The sequence below is a fragment of the Rutidosis leptorrhynchoides genome, chromosome 4, assembly GCF_046630445.1.
Source record: "Rutidosis leptorrhynchoides isolate AG116_Rl617_1_P2 chromosome 4, CSIRO_AGI_Rlap_v1, whole genome shotgun sequence".
NCBI lineage: Eukaryota > Viridiplantae > Streptophyta > Magnoliopsida > Asterales > Asteraceae > Rutidosis > Rutidosis leptorrhynchoides.
In genome coordinates, this window is record NC_092336.1 from 167,985,330 (window position 1) to 167,997,790 (window position 12,461).

The window sequence follows — 12,461 nt, forward strand, 5'->3', positions numbered from 1 at the left end:
TATACAACTATAACAATCTTATTTCGAGTAAAAATCTTACTTGAACTGTTTTCGTGTCATGATTCTATTTCAAGAACTTTCAAGCCATCCAAGGATCCTTTGAAGCTAGATCCATTTTTCTCATTTCCAGTAGTTTTATCCAGAAAACTTGAGGTAGTAATGATGTTCATAACATCATTCGATTCATACATATAAAGCTATCTTAAAAAGGTTTAAACTTGTAATCACTAGAACATAGTTTAGTTAATTCTAAACTTGTTCGCAAACAAAAGTTAATCCTTCTAACTTGACTTTTAAAATCAACTAAACACATGTTCTATATCTATATGATAAGCTAACTTAATGATTTAAAACCTGGAAACACGATGAACACCATAAAATCGGATATACGCCGTCGTAGTGAAACCGGGGGCTGTTTTGGTTTGGATAACTAAAAACTATGATAAACTTTGATTTAAAAGTTTTTCTTCTGGGAAAATGATTTTTCATATGAACATGAAGCTATATCCAAAAATCAAGGTTAAACTCAAAGTGGAAGTATGTTTTCTAAAATGGTCATCTAGACGTCGTTCTTTCGACTGAAATGACTACCTTTACAAAAATGACTTGGAACTTATATTTCTGACAATAAACCTATACTTTTTCTGTTTAGATTCATAAAATAGAGTTCAATATAAAACCATAGCAATTTGATTCACTCAAAATGGATTTAAAATGAAGAAGTTATGGGTAAAACAAGATTGGATATTTTTGATCTTTTTAGCTACGGGAAATGTTTAACAAATATATACAAATCATATCCTAGCTAACTTATATTGTATTATACATGTATTTTAATATATTATGTAATCTTGGGATACCATAGACATGTATTCAAATGTTTTGATATATCATATCGACCCATGTATATATATTATTTCGAACAACCATAGACACTCTATATGCAGTAATGTTGGAGTTAGCTATACAGGATTGAGGTTGATTCCAAAAATATATATACTTTGAGTTGTGATCTAGCCTGAGACGTGTATACACTGGGTCGTGGATTGATTCAACATAATATATATCGATTTATTTCTGTACATCTAACTGTGGACAACTAGTTGTAGGTTACTAACGATGACAGCTGACTTAATACACTCAAATCTTTAAAACATAATAAAAATGGTTGTAATTATATTTTGATCATACTTTGATATATATGTACATATTTATATAGGTTCGTGAATCGATCCGTGGCCAAGTCTTATTTCCGAGGAAGGAAATATCTGTGAAAGTGAGTTATAGTCCCACTTTTAAAATCTAATATTTTTGGGATGAGAATACATGCAGGTTTTATAAATAATTTACAAAATAGACACAAGTACGTGAAACTACATTCTATGGTTGAATTATCGAAATCGAATATGCCCCTTTTTATTAAGTTTGGTAATCTAATAATTAGGGAACAGACACCCTAATTGACGTGAATCCTAAAGATAGATCTATTGGGCCTAACAAACCCCATCCAAAGTACCGGATGCTTTAGTACTTCGAAATTTATATCATATCCGAAGGGTGTCCTGGAATGATGGGGATATTCTTATATATGCATCTTGTTAATGTCGGTTACCAGGTGTTCACCATATTAATGATTTTTATCTCTATGTATGGGATGTGTATTGAAATATGAAATCTTGTGGTCTATTGTTACGATTTGATATATATAGGTTAAACCTATAACTCACCAACATTTTTGTTGACGTTTAAAGCATGTTTATTCTCAGGTGAATACTAAGAGCTTCCACTATAGCATACTAAAATAAGGACAAGATTTGAAGTCCATGTTTGTATGATATTGTGTAAAAACTGCATTCAAGAAACATATGTCGATGTAATATATTTCTATTGTAAACCATTATGTAATGGTCGTGTGTAAACAGTATATTTTAGATTATCATTATTTGATAATCTATGTAATGTTTTTAAAACCTTTATTGATAATATAAAGGTTATGGTTGTTTTTAAAAATGAATGCAGTCTTTGAAAAACGTCTCATATAGAGGTCAAAACCTCGCAACGAAATCAATTAATATGGAACGTTTATAATCGATATGAACTGGACATTTCACTGTATAGAAGCGGACTCGTGTGAACTCACATCTTCTTAAATCCTTTCTGGTAACCCTTTTACAAACGCGTCGATCTTCTCTTCTTCATCTTCGAACGCTCCTGGACACAATATGCATAACTCTATGAATTGTCGTTCATATGTGGTAATGTCAAACCCTTGTGTTCGCAACTCTCTAAGTTCTGCCTTGAGCTTATTGACTTCGTTCCTAGGACGGTACTACTCGTTCATCAATTGCTTGAATTCCGACCACGGTAGTGCATAAGCAGAATTTTGTCCTACCTGTTCAAGATAGGTGTTCCACCACGCTAACGCAGTACCTGTGAAGGTATGCGTAGCGTACTTAACTTTGTCCTCTTCAGTACACTTACTTATGGCAAACACCGATTTAACTTTCTCGGTCCACCGTTTCAATCCAAATGGTCCTTCAGTTCAATCGAATTCCAAAGGTTTGCAGGCAGTGAATTCTTTGTGGGAGCATCCGACACGATTTCTTGTGGAATTAGTTCCATTGCTAGATCCAGAGTTATTGTTATTTTGCATCGCAGCCTGTACTGCGGCTATGTTTGCTGCAAGGAAAACACGGAAGTCTTCCTCGCTCATGTTCAAATTCTGACGAGTCGCCGGTGCCATTTCCTTCAAAATAGCCAACTGAATCGAGTTAATCATACAGAATATTAAGAGTAGTCAATAGTATTTCGTAGCATAATATGAACTCATTTATAAAAGCTTTTTCTGCATATTAGCGTTTTATAAGTTTAAATTCGGGTACTACCTACCCGTTAAGTTCATACTTAGTAGCTAATATACAATTCAACTACTACAATTCCATATGAAAAATTGATTATAATAATATATCACGTATAAATAATCTTAGAGGGATATATGATGTTCCTCTAATACGAGCTGTCATTATCCACAATGGTTTAGAAAAACTTGGTGGTTTAGAGGTTCCCGGGTTATTGTTACAATTTAGGAAATACAGACGTTGCCGATACATATAAAGTTCATAGGGGTTGGAATCAGGTTTCTCTATTTTTATACCTTTTCCCTTATTATTTTCTTTTGCCATATTAAATTGGGTCGAGGTAATTTCTATAACATCATCGGAATCCTCATCGGGATCCGATTCATCGGAAAATTGGTAATCTTCCCAATATTTTGCTTCCTCGGCGGAAACACCATTGACCATTTTTAACTTTGGTCCGTTGGTTGATGATTTTCTTTTATTTAATCGATTTACTGTAGGTATCAAAATTTCATCCTCCGGAACCTCTTCTTCTTCCGGTTCCTCCTCTTCCGGTTCCTCCTCTTCTGATTCCTCTTCTTCCGGTTCCTCTTCTTCCAGTTCCTCTTCTTCCGGTTCCTCTTCGGGAATTTGTGAATCTTCCCAAATTATATTCGACTCTTCATTATTATTAGGTGAGTCGATGGGATTGGTACTAGTGGTAGACATCTATCACACAATATCAAACACATTAAGAGGTTAATATATCACATAATATTTACATGTTAATAATATATAGTTTCCAACAAAAGTGTTAAGCAATCATTTTTAAAGAAAACACGATCGAAGTCCAGACTCACTAATGTATCCTAACAAACTCGATAAGACACACTAATGCAAATTTCTGGTTCTCTAAGACCAATTCTCGAATACCAACTAAAATGTCCCGTTCATATTGATTATAAACGTTACATATTAATTGATTTCGTCGCGAGGTTTTGACCTCTATATGAGACGTTTTTCAAAGACTGCATTTATTTTTAAAACAACCATAACCTTTATTTTATCAATAAAGGTTTAAAAAGCATTACATAGATTATCAAATAATGATAATCTAAAATATACCGTTTACACACGACCATTACATAATGGTTTACAATAAGAATATATTACATCAAAAATAAGTTTTTTGAATGCAGTTTTTACATAATATCATACAAGCATGGACTCCAAATCTTGTCCTTATTTTAGTATGCAACAGCGGAAGCTCTTAATAATCACCTGAGAATAAACATGCTTTAAACGTCAACAAAAATGTTGGTGAGTTATAGGTTTAACCTATATATTTATCAATCAAAATAATAGACCACAAGATTTCATATTTCAATACATCCCATACATAGAGATAAAAATCATTCATACGGTGAACACCTGGTAACCGACATTAACAAGATGCATATAGAATATCCCCATCATTCCGGGACACCCATCGGACATGATAATTTTGAAGTACTAAAACATTTCAAATTCCAGAATGGGGCTTGTTGGGCCCTATAGATCTATCTTTAGGATTCGCGTCAATTTGGGGGTCTGTTCCCAAATTCTTACGCTACCAAGCTAAAAAGGGGCATATTCGGCTTCGATCATTCACCCATATAAAGTAGTTTCATTTACTTGTGTCTATTTCGTAAAAATTTACAAATTTACATGTATTCTCATCCCAAAATATTAGATTTTAAAAGTGGGACTATATCTCACTTTCACAGATTTTTACTTCGTCGAGAAGTAAGACTTGGCCACTGGTCGATTCAAGAACCTATAACAAATATGTACATATATATCAAAGTATGTTCAAAATATATTTACAACATTTTTAATACGTTTTAATGTTTTAAGTTTATTAAGTCAGTTGTCCTCGTTAGTAACCTACAACTAGTTGTCCATAGTTAGATGTACAGAAAATAAATTGATATATATTATCTTCACCCAATCCATGACCCAGTGTATACACGTCTCAGGCTAGATCACAACTCAAAGTATATATATTTTTGGAATCAACCTCAACCATGTATAGCTAACTCCAACATTACTGCATATAGAGTGTCTATGGTTGTTCCAAATAATATATATAGATGGGTCGATATGATATGTCAAAACATTTGCATACATGTTTATGGCACCCCAAGATTACATAATATATTAGAATACGTGTATAATACAATACAAGTTAGCTAGGATATGATTTGTATAGAATTGTTACAATATTTCTCGTAGCTACAACAATCAAAAAATATCCAATCTTGTTTTACCCATAACTTCTTCGTTTTAAATCCGTTTTGAGTGAATCAAATTGCTATGGTTTCATATTGAACTCTATTTTATGAATCTAAACAGAAAAAGTATAGGTTTATAGTCGGAAATATAAGTTACAAGTCATTTTTGTAAGAGGTAGTCATTTCAGTCGAAAGGACGACGTCTTGATGACCATTTTGAAAAACATACTTTCACTTTGAGTTTAACCATTATTTTTGGATATAGTTTCATGTTCATAAGAAAAATCATTTTCCCAAAAGAAAAACTTTTAAATCAAAGTTTATCATAGTTTTTAATTATCAAACCCAAAACAGCCCGCGGTGTTACTACGACGGCGTATGTCCAGTTTTACGGTGTTTTTCGTGTTTCCAGGTTTTAAATCATTAAGTTAGCATATCATATAGATATAGAACATGTGTTTAGTTGATTTTAAAAGTCAAGTTAGAAGGATTAACTTTTGTTTGCGAACAAATTTAGAATTAACTAAACTATGTTCTAGTGATTTCAAGTTTAAATCTTCGAATAAGGTAGTTTTATATATATGAATCGAATGATGTTATGAACATCATTACTACCTCAGATATTGTGGATAAACCTACTGGAAATGATAAAAATAGATCTAGCTTTAAAGGATCCTTGGATGGCTTGAAAGTTCTTGAAGCAGAATCATGACACGAAAACAAGTTCAAGTAAGATTTCCACTCGAAATAAGATTGTTATAGTTATAGAAATTGAATCAAAGTTTGAATATGAGTATTACCTTGTATTAGAAATATATCTTACTGTAAATAAGAAAGATTTCTTGAGGTTGGATGATCACTTTACAAGATTGGAAGTAAGCTAGCAAACTTTGAAGTATTCTTGATTTTATGAAACTAGAACTTATAGAATTTCTGAAGAACACTTAGAACTTGAAGATAGAACTTGAGAGAGATCAATTAGATGAAGAAAATTGAAGAATGAAAGTGTTTGTAGGTGTTTTTGGTCGTTGGTATATGGATTAGATATAAAGGATGTGTAATTTTGTTTACTTGTAAATAAGTCATGAATGATTACTAATATTTTTGTAATTTTATGAGATATTTCATGCTAGTTTCCAAATGATGGTTTCCACATGCGGTAGGTGACTCACATGGGCTACTAACAGCTGATAATTGGAGTGTATATACCAATAGTACATACATCTAAAAGCTGTGTATTGTACGAGTACGAATACGGGTGCAAACGAGTAGAATTGTTGATGAAACTGAACGAGAATGTAATTGTAAGCATTTTTGCTAAGTAGAAGTATTTTGATAAGTGTCTTGAAGTCTTTCAAAAGTGTATGAATACATATTAAAACACTACATGTATATACATTTTAACTGAGTCGTTAAGTCATCGTTAGTCGTTACATGAAATGTTGATTTGAAACCTTTAAGTTAACGATCTTGTTAAATGTTGTTAATCCAATGTTTATTATATCTAATGAGATGTTAAATTATTATATTATCATGATATTATGATATATTAATATATCTTAATATGATATATATATATATATATATATATATATATATATATATATATATATATATATATAATATATATATATATATATATATATATATATATATATATATATATATATATATATATATATATATATATATATATATATACATTTAAATGTCGTTACAACGATAATCGTTACATATATGTCTCGTTTCGAAATCCTTAAGTTAGTAGTCTTATTTTTACATATGCAGTTCATTGTTAATATACATAATGACATGTTTACTTATCATTTATCATGATTAAACATAGTGTAACAATATCTTAATATGATTCATATATAATTAGTAAGACGTTGTTATAATGATAATCGTTTATTAAACATAGTGTAACAATATCTTAATATGATTCATTTTTAAAACAACCATAACCTTTATTTTATCAATAAAGGTTTCAAAAGCATTACGTAGATTATCAAATAATGATAATCTAAAATATACTGTTTACACACGACCATTACATAATGGTTTACAATAGAAATATATTACATCGACATATGTTTCTTGAATGCAGTTTTTACATAATATCATACAAACATGGACTCCAAATCTTGTCCTTATTTTAGTATGCAACAGCGGAAGCTCTTCATATTCACCTGAGAATAAACATGCTTTAAACGTCAACAAAAATGTTGGTGAGTTATAGGTTTAACCTATATATATCAAATCGTAACAATAGACCACAAGATTTCATATTTCAATATACATCCCATACATAGAGATAAAAATCATTCATATGGTGAACACCTGGTAACCGACATTAACAAGATGCATATATAAGAATATCCCCATCATTCCGGGACACCCTTCGGATATGATTTAAATTTCGAAGTACTAAAGCATCCGGTACTTTGGATGGGGTTTGTTAGGCCCAATAGATCTATCTTTAGGATTCGCGTCAATTAGGGTGTCTGCTCCCTAATTCTTAGATTACTAGACTTAATAAAAAGGGGCATATTTGATTTCGATAATTCAACCATAGAATGTAGTTTCACGTACTTGTGTCTATTTTGTAAATCATTTATAAAACCTGCATGTATTCTCATCCCAAAAATATTAGATTTTAAATGTGGGACTATAACTCACTTTCACAGATTTTTACTTCGTCGGGAAGTAAGACTTGGCCACTGGTCGATTCACGAAACTATAACAAATATGTACATATATATCAAAGTATATTCAAAATATATTTACAACACTTTTAATACATTTTGATGTTTTAAGTTTATTAAGTCAGCTGTCCTCGTTAGTAACCTACAACTAGTTGTCTAACGTTAGATGTACAGAAAAAAATTGATATATATTATCTTGAATCAATCCACGACCCAGTGTATACACGTCTCAGACTAGATCACAACTCAAAGTATATATATTTTTGGAATCAACCTCAACCCTGTATAGCTAACTCCCACATTACTGCATATAGAGTGTCTATGGTTGTTCCAAATAATATATACACATGGGTCGATATGATATGTCAAAATATTTGCATGCGTGTCTATGGTATCCCAAGATTACATAATATATTAGAATACATGTATAATACAATATAAGTTAGCTAGGATATGATTAATATAGATTTGTTACCAATTTTCACGTTGCTACAACAAGAAAAATTATCCAATCTTGTTTTACCCATAACTTCTTCATTTTAAATCCGTTTTGAGTGAATCAAATTACTATGGTTTCATATTGAACTCTATTTTATGAATCTAAACAGAAAAAGTATAGGTTTATAGCCGGAAATATAAGTTACCAGTCATTTTTGTAAAGGTAGTCATTTCAGTCGAAAGAACGACGTCTAGATGACCATTTTAGAAAACATACTTCCACTTTGAGTTTAACCATGATTTTTGGATATAGTTTCATGTTCATAAGAAAAATCATTTTCCCAGAAGAACAACTTTTGAATCAAAGTTTATCATAGTTTTTAATTAACTAACCCAAAACATCCCACGGTGTTACTACGACGGCGTAAATCCGGTTTTACGGTGTTTTTCGTGTTTCCAGGTTTTAAATCATTAAGTTAGAATATCATATAGATATAGAACATGTGTTTAGTTAATTTTAAAAGTCAAGTTAGAAGGATTAACTTTTGTTTACGAACAAGTTTAGAATTAACTAAACTATGTTCTAGTGATTACAAGTTTAAAACTTCGGATAAGATAGCTTTATATGTATGAATTGAATGATGTTATGAACATCATTACTACCTCAAGTTTTCTGGATAAAGCTACTGGAAATGAGAAAAATGGATCTAGCTTCAAAGGATCCTTGGATGGCTTGAAAGTTCTTGAAGCAGAATCATGACACGAAAACAGTTCAAGTAAGATTTTCACTCGAAATAAGATTGTTATAGTTATAGAAATTGAATCAAAGTTTGAATATGAGTATTACCTTGTATTAGAAAGATATCTTACTGTAAATAAGAAAGATTTCTTGAGGTTGGATGACCACTCTACAAGATTGGAAGTAAGCTAGCAAACTTGGAAGTATTCTTGATTTTATGAAACTAGAACTTGTAGAAATTATGAAGAACACTTAGAACTTGAAGATAGAACTTGAGAGAGATTAATTAGATGAAGAAAATTGAAGAATGAAAGTGTTTGTAGGTGTTTTTGGTCGTTGGTGTATGGATTAGATATAAAGGATATGTAATTTTGTTTTCATGTAAATAAGTCATGAATGATTACTCATATTTTTGTAATTTTATGAGATATTTCTTGCTAGTTGCCAAATGATGGTTCCGACATGTGTTAGGTGACTCACATGGGCTTCTAAGAGCTAATCATTGGAGTGTATATACCAATAGTACATACATCTAAAAGCTGTGTATTGTACGAGTACGAATACGGGTGCATACTAGTAGAATTGTTGATGAAACTGAACGAGGATGTAATTGTAAGCATTTTTTGTTAAGTAGAAGTATTTTGATAAGTGTCTTGAAGTCTTTCAAAAGTGTATGAATACATATTAAAACACTACATGCATATACATTTTAACTGAGTCGTTAAGTCATCGTTAGTCGTTACATGTAAGTGTTGTTTTGAAACCTTTAGGTTAACGATCTTTTTAAATGTTGTTAACCCAATGTTTATAATATCAAATGAGATTTTAAATTATTATATTATCATGATATTATGATGTACGAATATCTCTTAATATGATATATATACATTAAATGTCGTTACAACGATAATCGTTACATATATGTCTCGTTTCAAAATCATTAAGTTAGTAGTCTTGTTTTTACATATGTAGTTCATTATTAATATACTTAATGATATGTTTACTTATCATAATATCATGTTAACTATATATATAACCATATATATGTCATCATATAGTTTTTACAAGTTTTAACGTTCGTGAATCACCGGTCAACTTGGGTGGTCAATTGTCTATATGAAACCTATTTCAATTAATCGAATCTTAACAAGTTTGATTGCTTAATATGTTGGAAACACTTAATCATGTAAATAACAATTTCATTTAATATATATATAAACATGGAAAAGTTCGGGTCACTACAGTACCTACCAGTTAAATAAATTTCGTCCCGAAATTTTAAGCAGTTGGAGGTGTTGACGTATCTTCTGGAAATAAATGCGGGTATTTCTTCTTCATCTGATCTTCTCATTCCTAGGTGAACCCGGGTCCTCTACGAGCATTCCATCGAACCTTAACAATTGGTATCTTGTTTTGCTTAAGTCTTTTAACCTCACGATCCATTATTTCGACGGGTTCTTCGATGAATTGAAGTTTTTCGTTGATTTGGATTTCATCTAACGAAATAGTGAGATCTTCTTTAGCAAAACATTTCTTCAAATTCGAGACATGGAAAGTGTTATGTACAGCCGCGAGTTGTTGAGGTAACTCAAGTCAGTAAGCTACTAATCTTGAATGGTCCGATATACCTTGGATTTAATTTCCCTCGTTTACCAAATCGAACAACACCTTTCCAAGGTGCAACTTTAAGCATGACCATCTCTCCAATTTCAAATTCTATATCTTTTCTTTTAATGTCAGCGTAGCTCTTTTGTCGACTTTGGGCGGTTTTCAACCGTTGTTGAATTTGGATGATCTTCTCGGTAGTTTCTTGTAATATCTCCAGACCCGTAATCTGTCTATCTGAAAGGACCCATCCTAATCCACCTGGACGAAGTCATCAACATTTGGTCCCATTGCGATGATCGGCTCCAAGTTATGTCCTTATATTGAGCAAATGCACAGCGGAAGACTTAATTCGTACCTGAGAAAAAACATGCTTTAAAGTGTCAACCAAAAGGTTGGTGAGTTCATAGGTTTATCATAACAATCATTTCAATATGTTAATAGACCATAAGATTTCATAATCATAAACATAATACACTCGCAAGTGTATGTAAAGCATTCTAAGTGGTTGAGCACTTGGTAACCATACTTAACATTTAATCAACGTCGCATATTCCCTTTATTATGAAATATCACTACACCGTACCAAGTGTAGTCACCAAAATGAAGTACTGTGCAACCGTTGAATACTGGTCGTCCAGTCCGGTTGGGGTTGTCAGGCCCGATAGATCTATCAACAGGATTCGCGTTTACAATACCCATGTAAATAGTAGTTACCAAGCTACAGGGAAATATGCCAGTGGTACAACTCAACGTAGAATATATTTTTAAGTACTTGTGTCTATTTTGTAAACATTTATAAAAGCAGCGCATGTATTCTCAGCCCAAAAATATATATTGCAAAAGCAATTAAAAAGGGAGTAAATGAAACTCACATTTGCCTTGAAGGTATTTAATTCGACTTGGTCTCCGATAGATATCACGAACCTAACCATATATATAATATATCAACATATTTTCTTTTTAAGTAATCGTTACATATCTATATATACTTTTAATACTTTTAATATTTTCTTAGTCCGTAGTTAGCAGTCCGATGTTAGTGGTCCACAATTAGTTGCTTAAATAAAATAAATAAAGACCCCATCGTATTCGTATTGATCAGAATTAATCTCGACCCATGGTACCATGTTGTCAAATGACGTGTTGCGTACATAAAGTACCGTGTTGTCAAATGACGTGTTGCGTACAATCATGAGGTCTTATGATTTATCTTCTCGTGTTGTTTACGGGTGGTCCTGAAATATATAAAATCAAATCATTAGTAATTATATATAAAATATCATATTAATTAGAAAAGATATGATTAATTTACTTTTTCTCCAAATATTTTCGTAGCTAAACTAGCTTCGGATACCCAATCTTGTTTTAGTCGTAGTTTCTTCATTACAACTCCGTTTTTGTTGGTTTAACTTGCCACTTCCTTGGAAAGAGTCAAATTTTAAGAATATGAACTGAAAATACCTTAGTTTGTATTCAAAATCATAGGTTATAGGTCAAACTTTGGTGAAACTTATGAAAGTGATTATTTTCCATCATAAAAACAACATTTAATGATCATTTTTCTAAAAATACTTACACTTTGAGTTAAACCATGAAATTTTTATGTGTTAACATATTCATAAGACATATCATTTTTCCAGAACATGAACTTCCAATTCATAGTTCAAGATGGTTTTTAATTATCCAACCCAAAACATCCCCCGGTTGCACTCCGACGACGTAGATTCAGTTTTTAAGATGTTCTTTGTAAAAACAAGTTATATCTTGTTAGGTTAGCATATCATTATGATATATTACAGGTCTTGAAGTGTTTTAAAAGTCAAGTTAGAAGGATCTATTTAGTTTGCGAACAAGTTTGAAA